The sequence below is a fragment of the Schistocerca americana genome, chromosome 11 (genome assembly GCF_021461395.2).
Source record: "Schistocerca americana isolate TAMUIC-IGC-003095 chromosome 11, iqSchAmer2.1, whole genome shotgun sequence".
Taxonomy (NCBI): Eukaryota; Metazoa; Arthropoda; class Insecta; order Orthoptera; family Acrididae; genus Schistocerca; species Schistocerca americana.
In genome coordinates this window covers 201,962,359-201,979,759 of record NC_060129.1, presented here as the reverse complement: position 1 = coordinate 201,979,759, position 17,401 = coordinate 201,962,359, and positions in this window count along the sequence as shown.

Genomic DNA, 17,401 nt, shown 5'->3' with positions numbered 1-17,401 from the left:
TCTCTGACAGAATTACAATGTCATCGGCGAACCTCAAAGTTTTTTTTTCTTCTCCATGGATTTTAATACCTACTCCGAATTTTTCTTTTGTTTCCTTCACTGCTTGCTCAGTATACAGATTGAATAACACCGGGGAGAGGCTACACGCCTGTCTCACTCCCTTCCCAACCACTGCTTCCCCTTCATGTCCCTCGACTCTTATAACTGCCATCTGGTTTCTGTACAATTTGTAAATAGCCTTTCGCTCCCTGTATTTTACCCCTGCCACCTTTAGAATTTGAAAGAGATTATTCCAATAAACACTGTCAAAACCTTTCTCTAAGTCTACAAATGCTAGAAACGTAGGTTTGCCTTTCCTTAATCTTTCTTCTAAGATAAGTCGTAAGGTCTGTATTTCCTCACGTGTTCCAGTATTTCTACGGAATCCAAACTGATCTTCCCCGAGGTCGGCTTCCACCAGTTTTTCCATTCGTCCGTAAAGAATTCGTGTTAGTATTTTGCAGCTGTGGCTTATTGAACTGATAGTTCGGTAATTTTCACATCTGTCAACACCTGCTGTCTTTGGTATTGGTATTATTATATTCTTCTTGAAGTCTGAGAGTATTTCGCCTGTCTCATACATCTTGCTCACCAGATGGTAGAGTTTTGTCAGGACTGGCTCTCCCGAGACTGTCAGTAGTTCAAATCGAATGTTGTCTACTCCCGGGGCCTTGTTTCGACTCAGGTCTTTCAGTGCTCTGTCAAACTCTTCACGCAGTATCGTATCTCCCATTTCATCTTCATCTACATCGCCCTTGTATAGACCCTCTATATACTCCTTCCACCTTTCTGCTTTCCCTTCTTTGCTTAGAACTGGGTTTCCATCTGAACTCTTGATGTTCATACAAGTGGTTCTCTTATCTCCAAAGGTCTCTTTAATTTTCCTGTAGGCAGTATCTATCTTACCCCTAGTGAGATAAGCCTCTACATCCTTACATTTGTCCTCTAGCCATCCCTGCTTAGCCATTTTGCACTTCCTGTCGATCTCATTTTTGAGACGTTTGTATTCCTTTTTGCCTGCTTCATTTACTGCATTTTTATATTTTCTCCTTTCATCAATTAAATTCAATATTTCTTCTGTTACCAAAGGATTTCTACTAGCCCTCGTCTTTTTACCTACTTGATCCTCTGCTGCCTTCACTATTTCATCCCTCAAAGCTACCCATTCTTCTTCTATTGTATTTCTTTCCCCCGTTCCTGTCAATTGTTCCCTTATGCTCTCCCTGAAACTCTGTACAACCTCTGGTTCTTTCAGTTTATCCAGGTCCCATCTCCTTAAATTCCCCCCTTTTTGCAGTTTCTTCAGTTTTAATCTACAGGTCATAACCAATACATTGTGGTCACAGTCCACATCTGCCCCTGGAAATGTCTTACATTTTAAAACCTGGTTCCTAAATCTCTGTCTTACCATTATATAATCTATCTGATACCTTTTAGTATCTCCAGGGTTCTTCCATGTATACAACCTTCTTTCATGATTCTTAAACCAAGTGTTAGCTATGATTAAGTTGTGCTCTGTGCAAAATTCTACCAGGCGGCTTCCTCTTTCATTTCTCAGCCCCAATCCATATTCACCTACTATGTTTCTTTCTCTCCCTTTTCCTACACTCGAATTCCAGTCACCCATGACTATTAAATTTTCGTCTCCCTTCACTATCTGAATAATTTATTTTATTTCATCATACATTTCTTCAATTTCTTCGTCATCTGCAGAGCTAGTTGGCATATAAACTTTTACTACTGTAGTAGGTGTGGGCTTCGTATCTATCTTGGCCACAATAATGCATTCACTATGCTGTTTGTAGTAGCTTCCCCGCATTCCTATTTTCCTATTCATTATTAAACCTACTCCTGCATTACCCCTATTTGATTTTGTGTTTATAACACTGTAGTCACCTGACCAGAAGTCTTGTTCCTCCTGCCACTGAACTTCACTAATTCCCACTATATCTAACTTCAACCTATCCATTTCCCTTTTTAAATTTTCTAACCTACCTGCCCGATTAAGGGATCTGACATTCCACGCTCCGATCCGTAGAACGCCAGTTTTCTTTCTCCTGATAACGGCATCCTCTTGAGTAGTCCCCGCCTGGAGATCCGAATGGGGGACTATTTTACCTCCGGAATATTTTACCCAAGAGGACGCCATCATCATTTAATCATACAGTAAAGCTGCATGCCCTCGGGAAAAATTACGGCCATAGTTTCCCCTTGCTTTCAGTCGTTCGCAGTACCAGCACAGCAAGGCCGTTTTGGTTAATGTTACAAGGCCAGATCAGTCAATCATCCAGACTGTTGCTCTTGCAACTACTGAAAAGGCTGCTGCCGCTCTTCAGGAACCACATGTTTGTCTGGCCTCTCAACAGATACCCCTCCGTTGTGGTTGCACCTACGGTACGGCTATCTGTATCGCTGAGGCACACAAGCCTCCCCACCAACGGCAAGGTCCATGGTTCATATCTAGAATTAGAATTCACCGAACTTAATCTTTTCCAACAGAATTATTGTTGTTTACTGCAACATTACAATTTCCTTTATATTCTCCTTGTTTTCGAAAATTAAAGTATTCGATCATTTCTTCTTTACTAAAAATTCCGACAAAATCTTGTGTTGCGTCTAAATCCAGTAAATAATAAAGTTCACTTTTAATCAAGGCCAAAATTACTGATTCTATTAAAAGTGTATCTAATTTAATATCTGCAAGTTCTATTTTATAAGGAGCACTGCCGGGTTTTTGTATTTTTGTTTAATGATTTTTATTTCTTTATTAGTAAATTGTTTAGTACCTTTAATTGTTTGTACATTAGAATTTATTAATACGGAATTTTTGCTGTAACTCCAAGTCCTGCCAAATTAAAATTAGAAAATCTAGATCTCAAAATACAATTAAAACTAACACATTCCTCCTTTTTCACAAGAATTTTTCCATTTTTCATTTCTACTTCGCAATTTAGAAAATCTGTTATTTTAACAACCATAATATTATCATAAAATGATTCTGTACCTGGTTTAAATTCTTGTAATTTTTGATCTCTATTTACGTAAATTATTTCCCCAATTTTTGTGATAAGATTAGTATTATTTGTATTTTCTGTAATTAATCATAAGCCAAAATTTTCGTTTGTTGCTTTTACTCTATTTCCAAATAGTTCTCTTACAGAATATTTGTGTTTATGACTAATAGACATTTTATTTTCAACCTCCACTTGCAGTGGAAAAAAACATTAGATCTGTGTGAAAGTAGTTCGAATTTAAGTAGTTGAAACTGGGTAGTTGAAAATAAATGTGAAATGATTTTCTTACCTATATGTTGATAGTAAACTTCTGAAATGAAGTAAAATTGTTGTAAAATGTGTCGAAATTCGTGTTCCAGTTGTTAAACATGAATCAGAATATTCACTTGAACTAGAACAAGAAAGATTGAAAAATCCAAAAATTTCAATTTCTTTCTTTGAACTACAAACAACTGAATTTGCGGGATAAATGAAAAATGCAATATTGAACCAAATATTACTAATTATATTTCTGTGGAATTTAATATGCCTTACATTATTTTCATTTATTTCCAATGTAATCGAAAAAAATAATCAGTTAAATTATTTTTTATTCGATCATGTTAAATTAAAAAATATTTATGTAAAAAATGGAAGAATGTAGTTTTTCCTCATGAGTTACAGAATCTTGATCCTTGAATAATTTTTAAAAGCTTACAAAAGTTTTAGAGATTTTAAAAGACCAACACTAATAACGATCTAAATATACATTCATTCAATTATATTTTAAAATTATGTTATCTGTCTCATAAATACTACTAGAAGAATAAATGTTTTAACTGTTCAATAAACAAGTATAAAATAAAGCGCATTTTTAATGAAAATACATCTAATGATACAATTGTGTGTATAGTTATGTATGGAATCAAGAATTTAATTCCTGATTCACAACACAGAATTAACTGAAAATTTTTATTTAAATAAATGAATAAAAAAATTTAAAAGTTATAAAAGTGTGAACTCCATTTTTGCATTTAATTTTGAAATATTTTCAGGACGATAGACAAGATAAAACTGAAAATATTTACAGAATGAGATTTTCACTCTGCAGCGGAGTGTGCGCTGATATGAAACCTCCTGGCAGATTAAAACTGTGTGCCCGACCGAGACTCGAACTCTGAACCTTTGCCTTTTGCGGGCAAGTGCTCTACCAACTGAGCTACCGAAGTACGACTCACGCCCGGTCCTCACAGCTTTACTTCTGCCAGTATCTCGTCTCCTACCTTCCAAACTTAACAGATCAGCGCACACTCCGCTGCAGAGTGAAAATCTCATTCTGGGAACATCCCCCAGGCTGTGGCTAAGCCATGTCTCCGCAATATCCTTTCTTTCAGGAGTGCTAGTTCTGCAAGGTTCGCAGAAGAGTTTCTGTTAAGTTTGGAAGGTAGGAGATGAGATACTGGCAGAAGTAAAGCTGTGAGTACTGGGCGTGAGTCGTGCTTCAGTAGCTCAGATGGTAGAGCACTTGCCCGCGAAAGGCAATGGTCCCGAGTTCGAGTCTCAGACAGGCACACAGTTTTAATCTGCCAGGAAGTTTTGAAAACATTTAGATTTTCAAAAATCGAAAGCTTGATAGATTTTATTTTTTAAAATCAAAGTTTTTAATTTCAAAATTTTTTATTTTAAAAATTTGGAAATCTAGTTTCCTTCTGTATAAATAACAGCAAAGCAAAATGAGCATGAACGACTTTGTTTAGAATTAGTAACGGTTGCTCAGAAGTTTTGACTAAGTTATCAGAGCTGAAATGTAATAAATCTTACAATATTTCAAAAGATGAAATTTTGGTGACTAAATATGGTCAAAAAGTTTTATTATCTTTAGATGATAAACGTAAGAGCCCTCTTCCAGATCGCTACACAAAAATCTTTTCTGTAAACAGTGATAAATTAGAGAAAATTGATGGATTAAATTTTATTTATTGAGGTAAATAACAGAATAAAAGTCATTTGATTGATGTTATTGAATTTGCATAAATTTCAGAATTTAGTTTTGCAATATAAAATTTTAATCGAATAAATTTATATTTTTCTTTAAATGAAAATTTTGTTTGCAGATTTAGTTGAATTTTTAAATCGGGTAAATGACAACTAAAATATTGTTTTTTAAATTGAGAATTTTCAAAAAAATATGCTCCTTACGCCAGAAAATTTATAAATGTGTGACTATTTGTCTTGAAACCTGAAGCTGAGTCATATGATCAACTAGAAGATCTGGAATTCTTTTAGTAGCACCTATTTTGGTGAGGGTGTGACTGAATTCCAGTTTAACTTGCCGCCTTATCAATTGCTTTCTGACTATAAACAGCACACACTTCATCTGACAGCTATGCAGATAAACAGGATTTCTCTTCTTTATAAATAAATTGTTTCTTGCCAACAGACTATCTGCATGTTACATGCTTGCATCTGCTTTCACTGCAGAATAGTGAAAAAGCAGAAGACGATTCTCATTTTAAAAAGATAGCAAGAGCGACAGTTGCATGTTGACAAGCCTAATGGAATAAAGAAGTACTGCGGTTGCTAATTCCATTCATGTTACGATTCATATCTTAATTCCGAATCCTGTTGCAACAAGACTGGAACAATACATACGGCAGTTCTTAATGTCTGTTGTTCGCAGAAGTAAAGTGCAGCCTTTTGGACAGCTAGTACGTTTCTGACTGGTCCGAATGAATATATATTGCAGAAACTTTTAAATTTACGAGGGGAGACCGAAAAAGCCGGTTTTGATTATAAAAAATTTATTCATGAACATTTCTACAAAACTTCTTCAGTCACGTTTAAAGTAGTCTCTATTAGATGCGATCCACTTTTCGAGCCTTTTTCCCGATATCTGAAGCACATCTGCAACTTATCAACTTTCATATTGTCGAGTACTCTTTACGAAGCTGTTTTTGCTGCCTCTATATCGTCATAACACTTCCCTTGAGAGTTTTCTGTATTCGTGGGAATAGGAAGAAGTTCCACGGGGTTAGATCTGGCGACTACGGCGAGTGGGGAACGAAATACTATCCCTGGGATGCCAAACAGTGGGTCACTTGTAAGGCCGTGTGTGCGGGGGCCTTGTGACGAACGACCAAGTCACCGGATCACCACAGTTCTGGGCGTTTCCTCCACACACCCTCTCGCAGGCGTCTTGCTACTTCCATATAAAACTGCTGATTAACTGTCTGGCCAAAGGGGTAATATTTCTCGATGCACAACTCCCCACGAACATAAAAAAAACAATGATCATCGTCTCCACACTCGGCCTCGGCTGTCTTGCATATTTTGGTCTGGGAGAGATGGGAGTAGTCCACTGGGTTGGCGCTTATTTGGTTTCTGGATCGTACCTGCAATTCTCATCGCCTGTAGTGACTTTGCTCAAAAAGCTTGGCTCACTATCAGTCTGTTTTCAAGTCTTGGCACATGTTCATGCGCACAGCTTTTCGCTCTTGTGTGAGAAGGTGCGGAACAAATTTAGTGGCAACACGTGTCGTGTGTGTGCAGATCCTCACTCAAAATCCGTTGGCACGAGCTCCAACTCACGCCTCTATCTGTTGAGAATTGGTCGATCGTGATACAACGATCCTCGTTGATATTCTGGCGGATTTTTTTTCCACATTTTCCTCGTTTCGCGATGCTGCAGACGGTTGGTCTTCAACATTCATTCCACCACAGTGAAAGCACCCAATCCAGTCGAAAATTTGTGTGCAGCCCGTACCATCCTACTGAAAATCCTGTTGAAGCATTTGGTGAGTCTCCGCTGCAGATTTTTTTCAAAAGCAGAAAACAAAATTCTACACTCACACTTCGTTCTTTTAAAGATACCATAACTATTTCTCAAGCAGAACGCGCCATCAGTTAGAGGAACACAACACTACACTTTCGCATTCACCTACACACTGACGCCGACTGCACAGAAGTTTCATGAAGGTCTCTACTAACCACATCTAGCAGGACTGTACTACGTCTACGAATGGGAGCACCCTCTTAGTCGTCTTTTTTTGGGAGCGGGGGAGGGGGAGAGTTTCTCCCCCATATTGTAACATAAAACATACACAATTTACGCATTAGTGTATTAAGGATTTAATGGGTTTTAAAGTAATAAATTTTGTATCAGGTCATGAAACCAATTGCAGTGCCACTGAATATTTTGCAAGCTGAAAAGCATACGTACACAAGGTGCTTGTTTTCTACTATCAATATTTGTTGCAACAATCTCGCAACACACCTTCATAAAAAAAAACCACACACACACACACACACACACACACACACACACACACACACACACACACACACACAAGCTTCCTTATTGTTTTACAACCCTTCTGTCAAAAGCTTCACAATGCAAAGAGTACAAAAAAACGGTTCGACCCCATCATGCCAGATGATAAGCTAACCATAGCAGCAGGTTTGATTAAAGCACTAAAATTTTCTGTGTTGGAAGAACACAAGGAGGAGGAAGCTGTTTCTTTGTTAAAGGAAGAACTACTTACGACCTGCAGGACGGAGTATGGCGAAACTTTGTCTCTGAAAAAATGAAAAAAACCTCTGAAGGGAGCGATGAAGAAGCTCTATTTTTCCAACACTGTTTCTTCAACAGCATACACTGGAGTGTTGGATGAGGCTGCTTCATACCCCTCCAGAAGTTCAACTGAAGTGAAGCTTCTCATGCAGCATATTTCACTGACGTAATTATTTTCAAAATTAAATGCAGGGATACCCGCCATTGCTGGTGAAAAGCGCAAAGAAGTTCTTTCACCCAAGAGGCCCAGGCTCGGTGATAAAACTTTGAAGTGCAGCTATTTTGCAAGGTCCATAGTAATGTAAAGCTTTAAAATGAGTATGTTCCTAATCTGTGTATTCATTATTTTACCATCTTCATTCTTTTGTTTATAGTCCAATTAACTGTTGTGTCATGTGTCTTTTTCAAGTCTGATGATTCTCCCTCTCTTCCATTATCAGTGATAGTTTTCAGAACGTCCATTCTTTCTCATTCAGACCACCAGTCATCAAGTGTACAGGGAGTGATGTTTCACCTCTCCTTTGGGAAATATATATTACTCTCTCTGGCCACATGCTCATACATCATCCAGAAGGTAGACGTCCAACAAGTCATCCACAAACGAGGTCAAAAGCCAAAACGTTCGTGACTCTGGAAGAATAGATCCAAGAACCAGCACTGAGGATGCCTGAGACAGAAGGAAAGGGGGCTAAACTTGCAGAACCAGTTCTTGTGGAGTTATAGTTCTATTCACTCATGATTTGTGGACTTCATTATTTTTGTCTTTATGTATTTGTGAATTTTTGTCATCTGTCATAGGCCGCAATGTCCTGTTTATGGACAATAAATGGTGAATGATGATGATCATCATTACAGAGTGATTCAAAAAGAATACCACAACTTTAGGAATTTAAAACTCTGCAATGACAAAAGGCAGAGCTAAGCACTATCTGTCGGCGAATTAAGGGAGCTATAAAGTTTCATTTAGTTGTACATTTGTTCGCTTGAGGCGCTGTTGACTAGGCGTCAGCGTCAGTTGATGCTAAGATGGCGACCGCTCAACAGAAAGCTTTTTGTGTTATTGAGTATGGCAGAAGTGAATCGACGACAGTTGTTCAGCGTGCATTTCGAACGAAGTATGGTGTTAAACCTCCTGATAGGTGGCGTATTAAACGTTGGTATAAACAGTTTACAGAGAATGGGTGTTTGTGCAAAGGGAAAAGTTCTGGACGGCCGAGAACGAGTGATGAAAATGTAGCACGCATCCAGCAAGCATTTGTTCGCAGCCCAGGAAAATCGACTCGCAGAGCTAGCAGAGAGCTGCAAATTCCACAATCAACTGTATGGAGAGACACATTGGCACTTATCTGTCCATAACTACCTGAACGTCAACTACCCGAGGCGATGGATCGGCCGCCAGGCAGCCCGTGACAGAGCACATCATCACTGGCCTCCAAGAAGCCCTGATCTTACCCCCTGCGATTTTTTCTTATGGGGGTATGTTAAGCATATGGTGTTTCAGCCACCTCTCCCAGCCACCATTGATGATTTGAAACGAGAAATAACAGCAGCTATCCAAACTGTTACGCCTGATATGCTACAGAGAGTGTGGAACGAGTTGGAGTATCGGGTTGATATTGCTCGAGTGTCTGGAGGGGGCCATATTGAACATCTCTGAACTTTTTTTTGAGTGAAAAAAAACCTTTTTAAATACTCTTTGTAATGATATATAACAGAAGGTTATATTATGTTTCTTTCATTAAATACACATTTTTAAAGTTGTGGTATTCTTTTTGAATCACCCTGTATATTATTGAAAAGACTCTGGTATTGCTATTAAAATATACCAATGGGAGGAGGTGGCACTTACCACTTTATGACCACCACAAAAGAAACACAAATTTTTCCGATTGGTTATTGTTGGACCTGCAGCACTACATAACTATACGGCATTATACAGAAAATTGGTAGACGGTATGCTACTTGATACTTTATTTTAGTGTATATGATTTTTCCGCTTTGTTGCCTTCATCAGTACATATCCTGACATTGTAGATGGACACATGTCAACGCTGAGTAAACCATTATTCTGTCTCTAGTTGTTGGTTGTAGTATCATTTCCAGCAATGTTTTAAAGTCGTTTGATTACTTGCTATGAAACGTATAACACATTTTTTTAATTATTTGACACTCATAAAAATTAAAGTTTCACAGATAGTTGTTTACTCAAAGATACTTTCCTTGAAGTAAACAACTAGCTGTCAAATTTTAATTTCTGTGACCATCAAATGATTAAAAAACGTATTGTAACATCTTTCACAGCAAATTGAACAACTTTCAGACATCACTGAAAAAAAAAAATATTGCATTGCAGACAGCAATAACAGTTTACTCGAAGTTGACATACGTCGATCTACAACTTCAGGACATGCACTGATGAAGGTAACAAAGCCAAAATAAAACATCACACAGCATACAGACTACCAATTCCTTGCTGACTGGTGTTGATTTTAAGTTGCAATATCCTGTTTAGAGAGATACTGATATGTAAGTGATACTGAACTTGAAATATCTTTTATTTGGGGGGGGGGGGGGAGGAGGGAAGACTTCATGACCACCCTATAATTAGACTTTAATTTTTCGTAAAATTAAACTGAAAAAATTTTGAAACAGTTACAGAAACTGGTAACAATTCATTAAAAAAAATTAAGTATTTCTTTCAAGATTTAAACATATAAAGTACATGACTAATTTACAGTATTCATAAAACGTATGCATAAAGTATCCCCAGCTGTAGCTTCCCCTTGCTTTCAGCAGTTTGCAGTACCAGCACAACATGCCATGTTAAATGACGTTAGAAAGGCCAGATTAGTCAATTATCCAGCGTGTTGACAGTCCAACTGCTGAAACCTTGTCACAAACCATACATTTGTCTGGCCTCTCAACAGATACCCATCCGTTGTGGTTGCATCTATCACACAGCTGTTACGAACAACCACCCCTATCAAGGCGCATGAGTTGTGGGAGGTAGGTACTTAATATTTACCATACACTCTCTGGAGAAAAACAAATCTATTCGCTATAAAAATTGACAGAAACACAATGTTGTGACTATTATTAACTGTAGACAACCACACTGTAACTCCCAAAAAATAAAAATATTTTCAAAGATTTCTGTAGAAGCTTGAAAACAAATGCAGAAACTAAGAATTAAAATTTCGGAAACTACAACAAAGGCAGTAGAAATAATTAGAAAAACGCTTGCACAACTAAAAATACCAATCAATAATACAATTTTCGATTATACAATGGCATTTGTATAGGTGGGTAGTCACATATTACTATTTTCAAACCTGACACACAAAGAGAAAATTATAACAAAGCACAATGGGCAGCGTCTTGGAAAGACAGTTGTCGTGTCTTCATCAACCTTCCTTCCTTTTATTACTTATTTGTTACTTACTTTCACACATTACTAACACTGTACAATATAAACCACGTACAGTTTTTATATACATTCTCCAATAGTGGTAATAAAAAATATTGGGTGTATTTGAATAAATGTGTCAAACTAAATAACGTGTTACTGTATTAATTAAATTCAAAGTAAGACACTGAAACCAACAGATAAGCGTTGTTATTTGGTTAGCCAAACAACAATATGCTCAAAGACGAGGAAGATACAAAATGATCACATCTGAAAATTGCACCGTGTCAAATCGCATTTTATATCGCCTCAGTGTGACCGCGCCTTACACTGCACATACACTAATAGAAAACGTAATCACAGTACTGTCAAAATAGTAACAATACATGTCCACTCTGTGTTAAAATTCATTGTGCTTTCCCTTTCCATAGTAATTGTCATCCAGAATAACTACAACCTGGCATTGTCACAACCGTCACGTAAATTTGTCACAACCCGTACCATAATTCATTCTTTGTAGTCTCGCCTGGCTTGTAGTGGCTTCTGTTTCTGAATCCGACCCCGAGATAAGAACTTTGTCTGCTGCTCTTTCTGTCGCCTCGTATGTATGATCTGAGTGGTAAGGGTGAGTGATTATGAGTAACAATCAATTAATTGACCTTGTCGATTACTTAAATTAGTCAGCTAGTTCTATAGTGTAATTGTATCATAACAATCGATTAGATTAACTGTTATGTTAAATCTTTATTTTTTGGTCTCAAAAGCACACTACCGAATTATTTTTATGATAAAAACGTTTCTTCTACAGAAAATAAAGCAATGCTACCACACTTACATTTCACGTTTAATACTTAACAGTAAATGCTCATTTTAATGAAATGCGTAGTATCTTAGATTTTGTGGCTTCCAGACGTTTAAGAAATGAAAGATGAAGGTGTTGAACATGAAACAACTGACAGCGACATTTATACTTTTTCTTGTCTCAAATAATTCACAATTTTTTTTCTGAATACGTAGCGATTTCCGAGGGTGTGTGCTCGGACAGGAAATTCAAGAGCACAACTTGAATTACTGCGAATGAAACTAGCAGCATTCGTCTTTATACTTTTGTCACAAGTATTTATCTGCAATCGAATCCCTAACAATACTAGTCAAAGATGAAAGATCCCTGCCATAACATATTTTGATTCATCAGATGCATGTTATAAACTGCAACGAAATTCAGCAGCTGCACTCGCCACACGCTCTCGAAAAGGCGTTTTTTAAATTTTGTTTTTATGAACCAATCGTTGCTGTCTCGTATGGGGAAGTAGGCTGTTTCATCGTTCGGATCTCTAGGAGCGAGTTACAACCACATTCTATGCACGCGAAACGCGTATGGCAATAAAGAAACTGCCCCCAATTAGTTGCATAGACGTAATAATTTCGAAGCAACTAGGGAATGACGGAAAACAGAAATGATTTTTCGGATGTTTCTACAGATGTATTTGTACAATGCGGTACTACACTCCATTCCAAACTCATATTCCGAAACGTAAAATCCAAAACAAAACATCGATGTCAATGAGAATGAAATGACAATGTGACATTTATGACAGTTCCCAGAACACTGTCAGTATCCTTTCGCTATAATGCATCGTAGAAGTACGTGGTCAGCGAAATTTGAACAGAACTACGTACGCTAACCAAACTTTTCGATACTCAGGTTCGTGTCATTGTTGTCATGCTATTATTTTTATGTACCTTATGGAGAAAAAGAAAATTCTCTGCTTTGGTAAACCGAAATGTTTTATTATGTAGTTACGTAATTTTAGTATTAGGGCTTATTTAGAACAGTGATGCAGTTTTATAGCTGCAAGCTTGACAAAAATGTAGACACGAAACAAACCTAAATGGGCACAGACTTCGCTACCTTCACATAGAAGTCGTGGTGGTCCGTCTATCCTAGACAATCGGGAGAGTTGGACCGGAGTTGTTTTTGGAGAGATGGACTATTTGTTTTAATGTGGGAAACATGGAGCGCAATCAAATTTAGCTTCGAGGCATGTGAATTAATCCCAGTTAAGATGGCTTCATTCCAAGACCATGCTTATTTGTCGGACGATACGTATTTGCTAATAAATGGAAGAGCAAGCTTACCGACCACTTCAAAGCTTGTCAACAGATCTATTGAAGAACAGAGTTACCTGTACAAATCAAATTCCTTCACTGATACAACTTTGGACTCGTACTACAACTAAAATTTCCAAGATAACCACCTTCAGACTGACTACTCCTAAAAGACAACATAGACAAAACTTTGGAAGAAATGTCACCTGATTGATAAAACCATGGATTTTAAGAGGAAGGCAGCAACTGCCACCGGAAGGCTAATATCTACTGAAAATACTGAAACTGTAAAGAAAAGGGGGACAATAAATGAAAGGAAACAGAAAAAAGGCACAAAAAATAACCAAAGGCAAAAATATTAGTGAAGAGAAAAATGGACTGGAGAAGGTAAAAAAGAAAAATACCACAAATAGCTCACCGAGTTCGTCAGATGCAGACACTGTAGAAGATTACGACAGTAACTTTGATGAATCATGTGAATATGGCTGTGTCGGGTGTTTTGAAATCTATTACGAAACTAACAAAAATGACTGGATTCACCGTGTTTCCCATTCACAATGGACACACAAACGTTCTGAGTAGTTGGTAAAAAGTGAAACTGCTGTGGTGACAGAAAGACGGGCTAATAGATTGGATTAGATTAGTTTTTCGTTCCATAGATCCGTGCTGAGGAGATCCTCGTGGATGAGGAACATGTCAATTTTTTATTTTTTTAAAGCTGAAATAACAATACTAATAATATGAATATATACAAGACATTTGTTTCTATTAAAAAATTCGTCAATGGAGTATGAGTTGGCCACTAGCAAGTCTTTCAGGCTTCTTTTAAACTGATCTTTATTTGTAACTACAGTTTTTTTGTTTGCTGGCAAATTATTGAAGATGAGTGCTCCTGAGTAGTGGACCCCTTTTTTAACTAAAGTAAGTGCTCTTAAGTCCTTGTGCAGATCATTTTTGTTCCTGGTATTGTATGTACGAACTCAGCTGTTTGTTGGAAAAAGATATGTGTTCTTTAGGACAAATTTCATTAAGGAGTAAATATACTGAGAGGCAGTAGTTAGTATATCCAGTTCTTTGAAGAGGTTTCTACAGGATGTCCATGAATTTACTCCACAAATAATACGTATTACACGCTTTTGGACTCTGAAAACGTTTGTTTGACTTGAAGTGTTACCCCAAAATATTATACCATATGACATTATGGAATGAAAGTAGGGAAAGTATGCAAGCTTTTTCATTTTTATGTCGCCTGTCAGTGAGTTGGCTTTAAACCATTTATTAATATCCATGAGAATATCATTAGCAGATCTTTCAAGAACAACACAAGGCATACTACACTCCTGGAAATTGAAATAAGAACACCGTGAATTCATTGTCCCAGGAAGGGGAAACTTTATTGACACATTCCTGGGGTCAGATACATCACATGATCACACTGACAGAACCACAGGCACATAGACACAGGCAACAGAGCATGCACAATGTCGGCACTAGTACAGTGTATATCCACCTTTCGCAGCAATGCAGGCTGCTATTCTCCCATGGAGACGATCGTAGAGATGCTGGATGTAGTCCTGTGGAACGGCTTGCCATGCCATTTCCACCTGGCGCCTCAGTTGGACCAGCGTTCGTGCTGGACGTGCAGACCGCGTGAGACGACGCTTCATCCAGTCCCAAACATGCTCAATGGGGGACAGATCCGGAGATCTTGCTGGCCAGGGTAGTTGACTTACACCTTCTAGAGCACGTTGGGTGGCACGGGATACATGCGGACGTGCATTGTCCTGTTGGAACAGCAAGTTCCCTTGCCGGTCTAGGAGTGGTAGAACAATGGGTTCGATGACGGTTTGGATGTACCGTGCACTATTCAGTGTCCACTCGGCGATCACCAGTGGTGTACGGCCAGTGTAGGAGATCGCTCCCCACACCATGATGCCGGGTGTTGGCCCTGTGTGCCTCGGTCGTATGCAGTCCTGATTGTGGCGCTCACCTGCACGGCGCCAAACACGCATACGACCATCGTTGGCACCAAGGCAGAAGCGACTCTCATCGCTGAAGACGACACGTCTCCATTCGTCCCTCCATTCACACCTGTCGCGACACCACTGGAGGCGGGCTGCACGATGTTGGGGCGTGAGCGGAAGACGGCCTAACGGTGTGCGGGACCGTAGCCCAGCTTCAGGGAGACGGTTGCGAATGGTCCTCGCCGATACCCCAGGAGCAACAGTGTCCCTAATTTGCTGGGAAGTGGCGGTGCGGTCCCCTACGGCACTGCGTAGGATCCTACAGTCTTGGCGTGCATCCGTGCGTCGCTGCGGTCCGGTCCCAGGTCGACGGGCACGTGCACCTTCCGCCGACCACTGGCGACAACTTCGATGTACTGTGGAGACCTCACGCCCCACGTGTTGAGCAAATCGGCGGTACGTCCACCCGGCCTCCCGCATGCCCACTATACGCCCTCGCTCAAAGTCCGTCAACTGCACATACGGTTCACGTCCACGCTGTCGCGGCATGCTACCAGTGTTAAAGACTGTGATGGAGCTCCGTATGCCACGGCAAACTGGCTGACACTGACGGCGGCGGTGCACAAATGCTGCGCAGCTAGCGCCATTCGACGGCCAACACCGCGGTTTCTGGTGTGTCCGCTGTGCCGTGCGTGTGATCATTGCTTGTACAGCCCTCTCGCAGTGTCCGGAGCAAGTATGGTGGGTCTGACACACCGGTGTCAATGTGTTCTTTTTTCCATTTCCAGGAGTGTGTTTATTGCAATACTTGTGTCATCTGCAAACAAAAAAAAACTCTGCTTCTGGCAGTGTAACTGGTGAGAGATCATTAATGTACACAAGAAAAAGCAATGGCCCTAAGATGGATCCTTGTGGGACACCACACGTAATTTCTTCCCATTCTGATGACGACTTAATTGACTAGTCCCATGCACTGACACCCTCTGTTTCCTGTTAGCGAGGTATGAGTTGAACCATTTTGCAGCACTGCCCATGACACCATAGAATTCTAATTTATTTAAAAGGATGTTGTGGTTCACACAATCGAATGCCTTTGACAAATCACAGAAAATACCTGCTGCTTGATCAAAACCAGTAACTCATTAGAAAAGCCAATGTTTGATCAAGATTTATGATAAATTGATAATATTGTTTTGGACTAAAATACTTATTAGTACAATTCTGTATTCATTACAACATATTCCAAATAAAAATACGCAATTTCAATCGACTCCTTTTTTCATGTGTTTTATATGGTCCATCTCTTCCACACTGATCCATCTCACCCATGGACCTATGGGTGAGATGTTTATATGACACTAGCCACAGACGTGTTGCCAGAATTCACAAAAAAAGTTGAAACACACACAAATTTTATGCTACAGAAAAGAAGCGGTCCAACTCTCCCAAGACTTACCCTATTTGTGGCCATCAGATGACCGAAGTTAAGCACCGTGAGGCACGACTAGCATCGAGATGGGTGACGGCCCAGGTGTGGGCAAGCAGGGCGCATTCAACACTTGTCGCGCGAATTGAGGAGCATCTCCAGGCCATGAAAACTGACAGTGGCCGGAAGAGTGGTGTGTGACCTCATATCCGCATCTCGCTGCGCCTTTAGGCATAGGGTGAATGGCAGTCGATCAGCACCACTGGTCCTTCCGAGGTTTGTTTGGACGCAGTTATATGCGTACACATACTCTAGGAGAAGGCTGTTGATGGAGTCAACTGGAGTACAATGCTGAGATGTGGGGATAGACTGGTTACTGAAGTAGATTTATCAAAGCAATAATTGAAAGAGTAGAGAATGAGGCGACAGAAGAGGCGAACACTGGAAGGAGTGTATGGCGAGGACACTGACTGTCGTCGAAGCTACTCCGTATATATGGAGGAGGATTGATAGATAATGGTATAGAGGATGCGAGAGCCATTGTAACTGGAGGAGAAGGGTTGAAGACTACAGAACACGTCGATGACTTAGCAGTGCTGGCAGCATCAGAACAGGAGCTACAGCAGATGTCAAAAAGAGTATAGCAAGAAGGGGCAACGAGAGTGGAACGAAGACAAATATAGGGAAGACAACAATTTTGAGCAAAATCAAGATGGAAACTCCAGTTAACACTAGAAGTACCGAGCTCTGCCACACCCCTTGAAGTACCATGTGGGTCATTTTTTAGCCACAGTAGGAAACCACTGTTTTATTGGCATTTGGGTGGCATTTTGGGTGTCCCATGTTAACAGTACTTTCAAGAAGTCTCTGAAGCGTAAGCAAAGGATAATATCT